The sequence below is a fragment of the Budorcas taxicolor genome, chromosome 23 (assembly GCF_023091745.1).
Source record: "Budorcas taxicolor isolate Tak-1 chromosome 23, Takin1.1, whole genome shotgun sequence".
In the NCBI taxonomy this organism is placed as follows: domain Eukaryota; kingdom Metazoa; phylum Chordata; class Mammalia; order Artiodactyla; family Bovidae; genus Budorcas; species Budorcas taxicolor.
The window spans coordinates 8880620-8894120 of NC_068932.1; the positions used below are offsets into that span (position 1 = coordinate 8880620).

Here is a 13501-nt window from a genome sequence, read left to right on the forward strand (position 1 = left end):
GTCAAAAAGAAAGGGCACACCCACTCAGTGAGCGAGTCTATAAACTGTTTGACTAAAAACTACATACTGAGAATAAGGAAGCCTAGCACGTAGTACAATTAAATGGCACAATAAATACATGCTAAGGAAGAGATGGAGAAAGGAAGATAAGCTTACCTAAGAAAGCAACGATACTTAAAGAACGTCTTAAGGATGGCATACAACAAAACGGGGACACCTATACGAACACCTACAGACACCTTCACCAAAGTGGCCCTCTCCTTCACCACCCGACATTGCCTTCTTTTATAGCCGTTAGGATTTGCTGTTGTTCGGTCGCTCAGTCGTGTCCAACTCTTTGCAACGGCGTGGACTATAGCTTGCCAGGCTCTTCTGTCCATGGGGGTTTCCAGGCAAGAATACTTGAATGGGTTGCCATTTCCTTCCTCAGAGGATCTTCCTGACCCAAGGATCAAACTTGTGTCTCCTGCATTAGATACACAGCATCCGATTGCATCAGACTTTTTAAGATTTCTAAAGACCAGGACCAAGGCTTGGATCTTTTAAACCTCTAGATGTCCAGACTTTGACATGGGACACGTTCTACAAATGTTTGAAGGAAAAGAAAAGATAAGGGTCAAGTTGGTCAACCCTAAGTACCTTATTTAAAGCAATAACCTCTGATGAAGGTTGGCCTCTTCAATGCAGGAGAGGGAGTGTAATACAATTGATGATGGGGAGCACTGTTTCTCAGCTTCACAACAGTGCTCTCTGTACAGTGTATTTGTGTGTGTCCTAAAAGGGCGAGAGAGTGGTACTTAAGGGGTGAAAAGGGTGTATCTGTTTAGGCTAAATTATGCTGCAGTAACAAGTAAAGCCAACATTTTAGAAGCCAACAACAGAGGAAGGTTTATTTCTGACTCCTGTTTGGTTCTCTGCAGGTGAGCTGAGACTGGGCTCCATGTCCTTTTCCCTCTGGGACCAAGGCAGAAGTGGCAGCCCTAACTGGGAAAGGTTGATCTCATGCAAAGAGAGAAGAGAGATGGTAGAAGCAGGCAATTTGGATTCCATTTCTGCCTGGAAATGGCACATGCCATTGTTATTTACAAGTCAAAGGGCCAAGACAGCCATGGGGCTCAACCCTCAGTGGGTGTGACAGCATAATCCTCCCACAGGATGGAGCATGGGTAGGAAGGAACAGCAAACGTTTTGATGGTAATGAAACCTACGGCAAAGGGAATGGAAAACGGCTAGAGAAGTGCTTTCTTCCCTTCAGTAATGAGAGAAGAAGGTGTCCTATTATAAAAAGCAGTCTTCATTTCTATGGTGCTTTTCGCTGTTCTCATAAGCGTGCAGATATTGTCTCACTGTATTCTTTTTTTTTTTTTTCCCCTCATTTATTTATTTATTTATTTATTTTTATTTTTACTTTATTTTACTTTACAATACTGTATTGGTTTTGCCATACATTGACATGAATCCACCACGGGTGTACATGCATTCCCAAACATGAACCCCCCTCCCACCTCTCTCCCCATAACATCTCTCTGGGTCATCCCTGTGCACCAGCCCCAAGCATGCTGTATCCTGCATCGGACATAGACTGGCGATTCGTTTCATACATGATAGTATACATGTTTCAATGCCATTCTCCCAAATCATCCCACCCTCTCCCTCTCCCTCTGAGTCCAAAAGTCCAGTATACACATCTGTGTCTCTTTTGCTGTCTTGCATACAGGGTCATCATTGCCATCTTTCTAAATTCCATATATATGTGTTAGTATACTATATTGGTGTTTTTCTTTCTGGCTTACTTCACTCTGGATAATCGGCTCCAGTTTCATCCACCTCATTAGAACTGATTCAAATGCATTCTTTTTAATGGCTGAGTAATACTCCATTGTGTATATGTACCACAGCTTTCTTATCCATTCATCTGCTGATGGGCATCTAGGTCGCTTCCATGTCCTGGCTATTATAAACAGTGCTGCGATGAACACTGGGGCACACGTGTCTCTTTCAGTTCTGGTTTCCTCGGTGTGTCTCACTGTATTCTGACAACCATCCTACTGCAATCCCAGGACTTGCCCAAGGCCCCAGTGGCGCCTGAACTGGAACCCAGTTCTCGTGATCTCTCACCGAAGCAGCCTTTGAGACTTCAGTTTCACCCACAAAATGGAGATAATCTTAGACACTTGCTAAGACAGTTGTTGAGAGATTAAGTAAAACAATATATTTAAAACTCATAAGGAAATAAAAGTACTTGCTAAATATAAAGTCGTATTATTATTAAGTTATGATATTTAACCCTTATCCTATATCTTTCCCAAATTATCTTTAAATTTAATCATAAATAGTTTAAATTTCTTAAGTAGAAAATACGTTTATTAATGATATTTTCTTCCCCTGTCGAAACCATAAGCTCCCCGAGTTGAGTTTTTTCTGTGCACACACACGTACTTTCCCATGACTTCTCTTACTTGTTTACTTCCTGACTGGTCAGTTTCTTAAGACTCTCAAGAAGTTTCAGAAGGCAGCACTATTATTTTTTTATTTCTTCCCAAACAAGAGAAATGAAGGGCAATTAAAGACAGTCTTCATTTCAAGTATGATAGAGATTCCACACGTGGCTCCCAACTGAGAGTGAATAAAGGACTTAACATCAAAGATGCTTCTACCTCTGTCTTCTACCTCTGGTCCTAATTAGCACAACCTGCCTTCTCTCTTTGCATTCAACCAAACTACAATTCTGGCCTTTCCCCAGAATGGAATCTCCCTTTCCCACCTCTCTCTTGGCTCAAAAACTGTTTGTTCTACCTAGCGTATTCCCTACACACTCTGTTCAAAGATCCTGTCCAAATAATTGGTTTAAGTGTACCACAGTGCATACACAAAGATGTTCGTTCATTGCAGTGGGCTTTAAAAGAATGGAAAGTTGAAAACAAACTAAATGCTCACTAGTAAGGAAATGGCTAAATACATTACAGATCACATATACATGGGATGCTATCAAACAGTAACAAAAATGATGTAGATTATATCTATTGATTTGGCGTGGTCTCAGTTTATTATTAGTCTAATCAGGTTTCAAAGTAATGTTGATAATGATCCATTTTAGGGAGAAAAATATCTAATTTGGGCATAGGAACAGTATGCAAAATACACACACACAAAATACCTAATCGTATCTCTGGGTAGTGATAATGAGTTTTCCAATCTTAATAATTTTCACATTTTAACACTCTTTCCAATTAGCATTGTTTAACTTCATAACCTAAAAAAGGCATTTTAATTAAAAGGCATTAATCATTAAATACCCAATTCAAATGTCATCTGCTCCTGATCACCCCACCCCAGCCCACTCTTAATCACACAGGTAATTCCTCTGTCTTGTCTGTTTCCTGAGTATTTAATGTATCTATCATAACATTTACCACACTTGTTTTGAAATGACCATTTTCTTGGTTCAGACTGGATTATCAACTCTTGAATAAGTGGAATAAGCCTGTTTTATTTTTGCTGCTGCTTAGTCATTCAGTCCTGTCCAGCTGTTTGTGACCCCATGGACTGTAGCCCTCCAGGCTCCTCTGTCCCTGGGATTTTCCAGGTAAGAAAACTGGGAGTCGGTAGCCGTTCCCCTCTCTAGGGTATCTTCCCAGCTCAGGGATGGAACCCAAGTCAGATTCTTAACCATCTGAGTCAGCAGGGAATCTGTCCTAATGACCCATGACTCCCAAGTCTCCAGACACTACTGAGTATGTTGATTTGAGCATAAAGCAAGGCTACAAAGTCTGCACATTTGACATTTGTACACCTAGTGCTCTAATCAAAAAGTAATCTACTGTGGGGATGTTTGGAAGATGCATAGGGTCCATTTTGGAGAGAGAAATTATCAGTCAGGATATTTTATCTGTGGGAACATTTCTCTATTAATCATTATTCCCATGTTTGTTTTCAGAGTTACCAAAGACACCCTTTTGCAACTTAAGATATAAGTCAATATTTCTTAGTCCAGAAATTAGTCTCTCAGATTTCTATCCATGAGCTTCCTCTTCAAAAGGACAAGAATTACTTTTATAATAATCCAAGTCCAATCCTGACTTGGTAGGAAATATAAATATCTATTGTTTTAGGAAGAAATAAGGGAAATACATGTTTTAAGATTATGTAAGTCTGATTCAGGGAATTGACATAAACGAAGGTTTTGAAATAGCCAAGGCATTTTTTTTTTGAAGGTTCAATAAAGAATGTGTTTTGAGAACTAGGTGGGTGAGATTTAAAATAAATACAAGCACCACGATCTTAGCAGTTACTTAGCAATTTCAGGCTTCAATTGTTCCCTTCTAAAGGGCAAGTGACAAGACTGAAGAAATTGCTTCCAGAAGAAACACTGAGATATCTGATCCAGTTTCCTTGCTTCTCTCCATTTTACTCCCTAAGATCTTAATCCAGCCGGTATGAACTTTAAACTGCTCAGGTTTTTGGTTTTGGTTCGTTCTCTCTGGAGACAATTCCTTTTTCTTAATTTCTGGATCAAAAGCGAAGCTACATGCCATCATTAGTCAAGAGGCACCTTGGCTGCTTGTCCCCAAAGTGTCACTACCTGAGGAAATGCAGACTCACCGGAGTACAAAGACGGGAAAGAAAAAGTTCAAAAGAGAGGGAACAGTCTGACTTATCTCCACACACTATCACTCAGAAGCCAGAAGTGAGGGGTGCCAGGGGCCAGTTACAAAGCTGAGTTAATAACATGAGCACTCTAGTCACACACTTAAGAAAACAGATCTAAATTCTGGATTGATCTTTTGTACATATCTTCTTGCCAGAAGCTGTGGGGGTATGACAACTTGGGTTACCTAGCATGGATTCAAAAGCAGATTTTGCTTTTATCAACCAAACCAAACGCTTACCACTAGGGCTGAGAAAGATAATTGAAGATTTCTGGCTTGGAAATGTCTTCACAATAGGAAACTTACCACCATTGGTGTGCTGAGGCCAGCTCATGTATCAGTCCCTTGAAACCTTGCATATTCTCAGGATTTGGGGCAAGGTGATTGTTAAACACACCATCAGTAAATGCTAAATTATATAAACATACATTTAAAATGCTGCTGCTAAGTCGCTTCAGTCGTGTCCATAGATGGCAGCCCACTAGGCTCCCCTGTCCCTGGGATTTTCCAGGCAAGAACACTGGAGTGGGTTGCCATTTCCTTCTCCAATGCATGAAAGTGAAAAATGAAAGTGAAGTCGCTCAGTCGTGTCTGACTGTTAGCAACCCCATGGATTGCAGCCTACCAGGCTCCTCTGTCCATGGGATTTTCCAGGCAAGAGTACTGGAGTGGGGTGCCATTGCCTTATCCAAAACAATTAAAATAAACTATACTAGAAACAAAGATCATAAGTACTCAAAACACATCATTTCCTGTTTTACTATGATCAATGATCTTTGATGTTCTTTGCAACTATTGCACCTGGTTGGTAGGAAATCATATAAAGGTGTGCTCCTGCAATCACTTCTCAACTCTGCTGGCAGTAATGCTTGCTGGGAGCATGAAATCAGCGATGGTGGGAGTGTTCACACTACAGAAATTGGCAAACGCTACAAAGCACCGCCCGCCCCCTGCCCCCCAATCAGGGCTGACTCTGAACATTTACTTGCATATCAATATCTGCAATGTTTACCCACCACTGCCTGACAGTAGCTCAGGAAGTTGAGCTGGTCAGTCTCCTAAATCCAAATAAAGGTTTGTAAACGATAAATCATGATGCAAATATAAGGATGGAAAGTAACTACTTTTACTGTGGCCCTGTAATGTAACAGTCACAGCACAAAGTACTATCCTAATAGTCTTTCATTTCATGAGAACTATTATCAAATCCAGGATATTGATGAGTCAGCTGAGGTGGAGAGGCTGAGTAATGACAAAAAGCACAATAGCCAGAGTCAGGGGTGTGAATGTCTGACTCGAAAACGTATGATCTTCCCACTAACTACCTACTCACCAACATTGTGACTACCATAATGAAACCAAAACCAATCACGTAGAACTGTCATATAATTTGCAAATTCTAATGGCCTCTCATGTGTTAAAAGAAAAAGGTACATTGAAGAGGAATAGACAAAGAGCTCAATTTTTTCATAGTCACCAAGTTTCTGCATATTTACCTCCAAAATGTACCCACAAAAAGTGAGTAAGAAAGAAGGCCCATGGAAACAGTGGAAGAAAGAACGATCTGCATTTGAGACAGGCTAAGTCCAAGGTTAATGTAAGAGGGATCCCCTTTCAGTTTTTTCAATATTTATACTCTATCCACCAAACTGACACACCCAACTTAAAATGAGACAGTCTGCCAAGAAAGAACAATGCAAAGCAATCTCTGAAATGCTGGCGCCAAATTTCTGAAGTATTTACATACTCAGATACTTACTTTTCAAAATTTTATTTTTTAAACTTTTAAGGTATTGAATTGGGCTATTATTTTAACTTTGTTTCTTACAGAAAATTCACCCTGTAGTCAAAAGAATGCCAAAGAGCTAACAAAATTTTACTCACTGATTATTTTTTAAAATTCTTGTCATCTTGGCCTCCTACAAGTTACCGGCTTCTCCCATTGTTCGTGTGCATTTCCGCCACCTGCCATGAGAAGAGCGAATCTGATCAGATGTCTCGTAAAGTCCATTTCTCGGCTTCTACCACATTAGTCTTCTCAATTCTTTATAACTTAGAGAGAACTATGGTCGTCTCTTCCTTTCTCTCCAAAATCAAAAAGGCAGCAGAGAACAACACAGAAGATCACCTCCAGAGAAAAAACTCTAAAGAGCACTATTTCTACTGTTGGGGGGTTGGGGTGAAGACTTTTAAAATACCCTCCCTTATGTTTTCAGGAAGAAATTTTTAGTCTGCCTCTTGGGAAGAAAGCAGTATTAGCGTAAGCCACTTTCTCTCCCCTGCCCCGAACCCCTTCTTCCTTCTCAAAAGTGAGTGACTAACCACTTGGGCTTCCCTGGGGGCTCAGAGGGTAAAGCATCTGGCTACAGTGCAGCAGACCTGGGTTCGATCCCTGGGTCAGGAAGATCCCCTGGAGAAGGAAATGGCAACCCACGCCAGTACTCTTGCCTGAAAAATCCCATGGACGGAGAAGACTGGTAAGCTACAGTCCATGGGGTCGCAAAGAGTTGGACACGACTGAGCAACTTTGCTTTCAACCACTTGGGAAGTCTAGAGGAACCACTGGTTTAGTGCTGAGGCCCCACACTGAGCTGGGCAGCAAGGGTCTCCCCCCAGTTCTCTCCAACACCAGGAGTCAAGCTAATTTCCCCACAGTAAACAGGACAACAGCAGCCCGTTTCTGGGAGGACCAGCCAGCTCTCTCTGTTGGCTTCTCTCCAGCAGAGGTGCTGGACTAGGATGACTCCATTAGGGTTACTGGGGTCCAATGCATGTTTTAGAGACAGAGGGAAATGACACTTCTGAGATTTCCAATCCTGCTTTTATCAATAATTAAGTTACTACCTATGCTGATTCCCATTTGAATTGTTGCTCTATTTCACAAACTGTTTGAAGATTACAAGATAGAAGAGATAAATGATTTGGCCACCCAAACCACCATCTGTCAAAGGACAATGCCTAGATAAAAGCTTTGCTCAAAGTCCTACCACTTTTTGGTCACATGACCTTGGGAAAATCCATTCACATTCCCCAGCCTCAATTTCTTTATTTCTGAAAGAGGATCAAATGGCCCCTACCATACTGTGTGGTTGTTCAGATTAAATAAAATAAAAGACATGATTTGCCAAAGTCAAGCATGCTTTAATCTAACAAGGGACACTCCGTCCTCAGACTTGCTGGTTTGTCCATACTTCCAGTTCAGATATTGGTGATCCATATAATTTGTGGACCAATGGATTACACTGGAGAAGGCATAGACTTGGATTACTGTGATATTGAATGGTTTGCCTTGGAAACGAACAGAGATCATTCTGTCATTTTTGAGACTGCATCCAAGTACTGGATCTCAGACTCTTCTGTTGACTCTGATGGCTACTCCATTTCTTCTAAGGAATTCTTGCCCATAGCAGTAGATATAAGAGTCATCTCAGTTAAATTCACCCATTCCAGTCCACTTTAGTTTGCTGATTCCTAAAATGTCGATGTTCACTCTTGCCATCTTCTGTTTGACTGCTTCCAATTTGCCTTGATTCAGGGACCTAACATTCCAGGTTCCTATGCAATATTGTTCTTAATAATATCAGACTTTACTTCCATCATGGCTCAGCTGGTAAAGAATCCACCTGCAATGTGGGAAACCTGGGTTCGATCCGTGGGTTTGGAAGATCCCCTGGAGAAGGGAAAGGCTAGCCACTCCAGTATTCTGGCCTGGAGAATTCCACGGACTGTATTGTCCATGGGTCGCAAAGAGTCGGACATGACTGAGCAACTTTCACTTTCACTTACTTCCATCACCAGTCACATGCAAAACTGGGTGTTGTCGCTTTGGCTCCATCTCTTCATTTTTTCGGGAGTTATTTCTCCACTGATCTCCAGGAGCATTTTGCGCAACTAACGACCTCGGGAGTTCATCTTTCACTGTCCTACATTTTTGCCTTTTCATACTGCTCATGAGGTTCTCAAAGCAAGAATATTGAAGTGATTTGCCTTTCCCTTCTCCAGTGGACTACATTTTGTCAGAGCTCTCCACCATGACCCGTCGGTCTTGGGTAGCCCTAAACAGCAAGGCTCATACTTTTACTGAGTTAGACAAGGCTGTGAGTGATGTGATCAGTTGGTTAGTTTTCTGTGATTCTGGTTTTCAGTCTGTCTGTTCTCTGATGGAGAAGGATAAGACTCTTATGAAAGCTTCCTGATGGGAGAGACTGACTGAGGGGGAAACTGGGTCTTATTCTGATGGGTGGGGCCAAGCTCAGTAAATCTTTAATCCAATTTTCTATTGATGGGTGGGGCTGTGTTCCCTCCCTGTTATACACGCCTGGGGGCCAAACTATGGTGGAGGTAATGAAGATAATGGGGACCTCCTTCAAAAGGTTGAAGACCTACAGTTCAGTTCAGTTCAGTTCAGTTCAGTCACTCAGTTGTGTCCGACTCTTTGTGACCCTATGAACTGCAGCACGCCAGATCTCCTTGTCCAAAACCAACTCCCAGAGTTCACTCAAACTCATGTTCACTGAGTCAGTGATGCCATCCAGCCATCTCATCCTCTGTCGTCCCCTTCTCCTCCTGCCCCCAATCCCTCCCAGTATCAGTCTTCCAATGAGTCAACTCTTCGCATGAGGTGGCCAACGTACTGGAGTTTCAGCTTCAGCATCAGTCCTTCCAAAGAACACCCAGGACTGATCTCCTTTAGAATGGACTGGTTGGATCTCCTTGCAGTCCAAGGGACTCTCAAGAGCCTTCTCCAACACCACAGTTCAAAAGCATCAATTCTTTGGCGCTCAGCTCTCTTCACAGTCCAACTCTCACATCCAGACATGACTACTGGAAAAACCATAGCCTTGACTAGACAGACCTTTGTTGGCAAAGTAATATCTCTGCTGTTTAATATGCTGTCTAGGTTAGTCATAACTTTCCTTCCAAGGAGTAAGCATCTTTTAATTTCATGGCTGCAATTACCATCTGCAGTTATTTAGGAGCCCCCCAAAAATAAAGTCTGACACTGTTGCCACTGTTTCCCCATCTATTTCCCATGAAGTGATGTGACCAGATGCCATGATCTTAGTTTTCTGAATGTTGAGCTTTAAGCCAGCTTTTTCACTCTTCTCTTTGACTTTCATCAAGAGGCTTTTTAGCTCCTCTTCACTTTCTGTCATAAGGGTGATGTCATCTGCATATCTGAGGTTATTGATATAACCTCAGATATGCAGAAGACCCACAACTAACACCCCCAAAAAACGTCCTTTTCATTATAGGGGACTGGAATGCAAAGAAGGAAGTCAACGAATACCTGGAGGAAGAGGCAAATTTGGCCTAGGAGTACAGAATGAAGGAGGGCAAAGGCTGATAGAGTTTTGCTAAGAGAACGCACTGATCATAGCAAACACCCTCTTCCAACAACACAAGAGAAGACTCTGCACATGGACATCCCCAGACGGCCAACACCGAAATGAGACTGCTTATATTCTTTGCAGCCAAAGATGGAGAAGCTCTGTACTGTCAGCAACAACAACAGAAGACCGGGCGCTGACGGTGGCTCAGATCGTGAGCTCCTTGCTGCCAATTCAGACTCAAATTGAGGAAAGTAGGGAAAACCATCAGGTATGACCTAAATCATACAATCCCTTACAATTATTCACTGGAAGTGAGATATAGACTCAAGAGATTAGATCTGATAGAGTGCCTGAAGAACTGTGGACAGAGGTTTATGACATTGTACAGGAGGCAGGGATCAAGATGATCCCCAAGAAAAAGAAATGCATAAAGGCAAAATGGTTGTCTCAGGAGGCCTTATAAATCGCTATGAAAAGAAGAGAAGTGAAAAGCAAAGAAGAAAAGGAAAGATATACCTGTTTGAATGCAGAGTTCCAAAGAATAGCAAAAAGAGATAAGAAAGCCTTCCTCGGTGATCAATGCAAAGAAATAGAGGAAAACAATACAATGGGAAAGACTAGAGATCTCTTCAAAAAAAATGAGAGATACCAAGGGAACATTTCATGCAAAGATGGGCACAATAAAGGACATAAATGGTATGGTCCTAACAGAAGCAGAAGAAATTAAGAAGAGGTGGCAAGAATACACAGAAGAACTATACAAAAAGATCTTAATGACCCAGATAATCACGATGGTGTGATCACTCACCTAGAGCCAGACATCCTGGAATGTGGAGTCAAGTGGGCCTTAGGAAGCATCACTACAAACAAAGCTATTGGAAGTGATGGAATTCCAGTTGAGCTATTTCAAATTCTAAAAGATGATGCTGTGAAAGTGCTGCACTCAATATGCCAGCAAATTTGGAAAACTCAGCAGTGGCCACAGGACTGGAAAAGGTCAGTTTTCATTCCAATCCCAAACAAAGGCAATGCCAAAGAATGCTCCAACTACCGCACAATTGCACTCATCTCACATGCTAACAAAATAATGCTCAAAATTCTCCAAGCCAGGCTTCAACAGTACATGAACCATGTTCTTCCAGATGTTCAAGCTGGAATTAGAAAAGCAAGAGGAACCAGAGATTAAATTGCCAACATCATTTGGGTCATCGAAAAAGCAAGAGTTCCAGAAAAACATCTATTTCTGCTTTATTGACTATGCCAAAGCCTTTGACTGTGTGGATCACAATCAACTGTGGAAAATTCTGAAAGAGATGGGAATACCAGACCACCTGACCTCCTGAGAAATCGGTATGCAGGTCAGGAAGCAAGAGTTAGGACTGCACATGGAACAACAGACTGGTTCCAAATAGGAACAGGAGTACATCAAGGCTGTACACAGTCACCTTGCTTATTTAACTTATATGCAGAGTACATCATGAGAAACACTGAGCTGAATGAAGCACAAGCTGGAATCAAGATTGCCAGGAGAAATATCAACCTCAGATGTGCAGATGACACCACTGTTATGGCAGAATTTGAAAAAGAACTAAAGAGCCTCTTGATGAAAGTGAAAGAGAAAAGTGAAAAAGTTGGCTTAAAGCTCAACACTCAGAAAACAAAGATCATGGCATCCGGTCCCATCACTTCATGACAAACAGATGGAGAAACAGTGGCAGACTTTACTTTTGGGGGCTCCAAAATCACTGCAGATGGTGACTGCCGCCATGAAATTAAAAGATGCTTACTTCTTGGAAGGAAAGTTATGACCAACCTAGACAGCATACTAAAAAGCAAAGACATTACTTTGCCAACAAAGTTCCACCTAGTCAAAGCTTGGTTTTTCCAGTAGTCATGTATGGATGTGAAAGTTGGACTATAAAGAAAGCTGAGCACCAAATAATTGATACTTTTGAACTGTGGTGTTGGAGAAGAATCTTGAGAGTCCCTGGGACTGCATGGAGATCCAACCAGTCCGTCCTAAAGGAAATCAGTCCTGAGCATTCATTGGAAGGACTGATGCTGAAACTCCAATACTTTGGCCACCTGATGTGAAGAACTGACTCATTTGAAAAGACCCTGATGCTGGGAAAGACTGAAGGCAGGAGAGAAGGAGATGACAGAGGATGAGATGGTTGGATGGAATCACTGACATGAGTTTGAGTAAACTCCAGGAGTTGGCAATGGACAGGGAGGCCTGGCGTGTTGCAGTCTATGGGGTCGCAAAGAGTCGGACATGACTGAGCAACTGAACTGAATGGATTACACTCAGCAAACTGTCCCCCTTTTACTGAAAGGAAGTGATCAGAGTGTCTTTTACTTCTGTTTTTCAATTTCATAACATTTTAGGGCCCACCAACAAGGGATATGAAGTTCCAATTTCCCTTTACCTTACAGCCCAAATGAAAACATCTCACTTCTACCAAGCAGAACGCAAGGACTGCTCATTTTATGTGAAGAACATACGGCTCCAAGTAGACAACACTTATAAAAGAGGAACCTGTTAACTTTCCTCCCTTGAAGCCTCAGTGTTAAAGAAGTTCAGAGACAGGAGATAATATTAATTATTAAATGGCTCCATGCACTGAGGTACCATGAGACACAGTTCACCTCAGTTACAGAACAGGTAGAATCTCCAAGTTATCCAGACCATTAGGGTGTATGTGTGTATGTGTGTGTGTGAGAGGTGCATAAAGAAGGGAGAGAAATGCAAAACACCACACCAATACAGAAAACTTCCTAGTTCTTGGCAATACCAACAAAAATAGCAGGGAAGGAATGAAGAGTCAAAGATTTATAGATTATACCCAGCACAGAGGAACTTGCTCATAGGCTGGCCATAGCTTTATAGTCCAGGTCACTTGGCATGGAAGCCTTTTAAAAGCATGGAAAACGCAGAGGATTTGATGTAAGCTTAAAACACATAAGCGTGAACTCTACCCTTTGCTATTTAACAGCAATGTGGTCTTAAAGTAATTTAATTATTAAGCCTCAGTTTCCAGGTCTGTAAAATGGGGACAATAATACATCCCCCTGGAGAGTAGTTGTGCAAATTAGAGATAATACATGTACAGTGTTCACCACAGAATATGTCCCCCAAATATAATTATTGTGTTTGCTAGTGCAAGCATGATAGTCTATTAAATTCATAGCTACCAACGCAATTATGGTATTGAGTCCATTAAATTCAGACTCTTTCTGTAGGTGAACATTTTGGAAGGAGTTTCAAGTGAGACTTTTGACAGCAACATGAAACATTTCTATTTTGATCCTAACGAAGTGTTAAATAAACATCTCCATTTTCGTTGGCAGCCTTTACTAACAATGCAGACCAAAAGTTCTAGTTATACATTTGTTGGCATTCTTTGTATCAGTAGCAAGTTTCTGTTTTTGATGATAAATTTTTCAAAGAGGGAAAGAATCACTTCCACTAGTGTTAATTCTTCTGGTTTGCATTATAATGCCAAGCACTCGGCGGGC

The 13501-nt window shown here is 41.5% G+C and overlaps 1 protein-coding gene across 3 annotated transcripts in view; it reads right to left on the reverse strand.

The window, feature by feature from the left end:
- SGMS1 (sphingomyelin synthase 1) overlaps nt 1-13501 on the reverse strand; it is a 335579-nt gene that overhangs the window by 121891 nt on the left and 200187 nt on the right. For 2 of the 3 annotated variants that reach the window (XM_052660727.1, XM_052660726.1), the window contains one exon: nt 6534-6614. The exons of the other annotated variant lie outside the window; for it this stretch is intronic. The gene's annotated coding sequence lies outside the window, so the exon portion shown is untranslated. The remainder of the gene's footprint in view (nt 1-6533; nt 6615-13501) is intronic. 3 annotated transcript variants of the gene reach the window in all.